We start from the raw sequence: 1,803 nt of genomic DNA on the forward strand, positions 1-1,803 counted from the left end.
ACTGAAATTCAAGGCATAAACAGCAGAGAGACCTTGTGCAGATCCAAAGATTCTATGTTGGACATTTTCAAGGCTTTTTTCTGTGTAATATAAACATTTGAGCTACTGTTTATGGTCTTTGAAAATGTTCCTTTCAACCATTTACCATACGGCTGCAAAACTACAATGAAATACTGTTTCTCCCTGACCGAGACGAGATATCGGAGAATCAAACAGTAGTATAAAACATCTATAACTGCAATAATACGACCTTGATACAAAAGTGCAAGCATTCTGAAATGCAGCCCGTATTGATGTCCTCGTCAGCCGACTCGCTGGTGTCGGCCTGAGCAGCCTCCCAGCTGGCTGCTTGGAATTTACTTGGTTTCACACAGTGTGTCGCTCACCTGGAGGAGACGGACAAATATCAGACGGTCAGTGGGGACGTTTGAAGGGCGACAGGCTGAGGAAGGTTAGACGTGGTCATATAACAAGCAGTTTAGGAGCATCAGCCGTCTACACTTGGTTCCAATAAAACACATTTTCTTAGTTGTTGTTTTTTTCCACACAGAGCAGTTCTTAAAAGTGAAGTGCCTTAAACTTGCATTCTCTCTAATGGCCATCAGGGTGCAGGAATAGAAGTCTATGAGAAAATGACCCTACTTCTCACTGATTTTTTATCTTAGTAAACATTAAAAACATGAGTTTATGGTCTCAAGTTTTCTATAATCCAGCATGATGTTCATTTTGTCAATGATGATCCATTTAGAGTCAAACAGACCAAAAAGCAGGGTATGCTGCTTGTGTTCATCAGTATACCCGTCGCTCATCCACAGTCCAAATCACTTCCTTCCTAAACAACAAGTTTAGTTGTTTTTCATACAAATTGTTTTTTGTGTAAAATGATCTTTAACCATGAGAGGACAAATGAGCTGCTGCATGAAACATATTAAGGAAACGACAAAACAACAGACGTATGAATGCGCTATAATGTTTTTGCGTGACTTAATAGCAATAATTAGCACTTTACATGTAGCAGGACATCCACATCCTCATCCACATCCTCTCTACGCTCATGATGTAAACAACTGGCCTTTACCATATGATTCATGTGGGCAGTGAAGAACTCCTCAACCATTTCCATGCTAAAACTCAAGTCTAAGAACCATCATCAATAACCAAACTCATATCCTCCTTCACAAATGTACCGTCATTCTTTCTGTAGCGCTTTTCTGTTACGTCACTGATCTCAGTTTCAGCCTTCAGTATTTCAGCATGTTGACTCGTCTTAAAAAACCGCCTGACCTTTCCTACAATATAACACATTAGAAGAATTAAAGGGAGTGCAGACAGTGAATTGTGAACGTCATTTGATCACCTTATATATAGACTATATATCATTCTGTGATGATGAGTGAGAATGAGCGTCTGCAGGTAAAGTCCAGAGACTTGTCTGAGTCAGAGGACTCCTCGGAGAGTAAAATGACTGAGAGGATCTGATGGAGAGACGCGGTGGGAATCCAGTCATTGCGGAGGAAGCAGGCGTTAGGACCCGGGGGATACTGAAGAGGCCTCCAGCAGTCAAGTTTGCGACAAACACTAGCGACGTTACAGGAAGTGCAGCGAAGCCTATTTGGTTGGTTTAGAAAAGAGATTTTTTTTTAAGTGTTTGTAACGAGACGTTACGTTCTGTTATGAATAGATTAATGAGAAAATAAATGATCGCTCAGTGTTTGTTACAACTCTGTAACATCCGGGTTCCTCACTACTTCAGCAAGTTTAATCTTTTCTCATTTTCTGCTGCAAACATCCTCTCCGAGTACT

This window comes from Eutrigla gurnardus (assembly GCF_963514095.1).
Source record: "Eutrigla gurnardus genome assembly, chromosome: 2".
Classification (NCBI taxonomy): domain Eukaryota; kingdom Metazoa; phylum Chordata; class Actinopteri; order Perciformes; family Triglidae; genus Eutrigla; species Eutrigla gurnardus.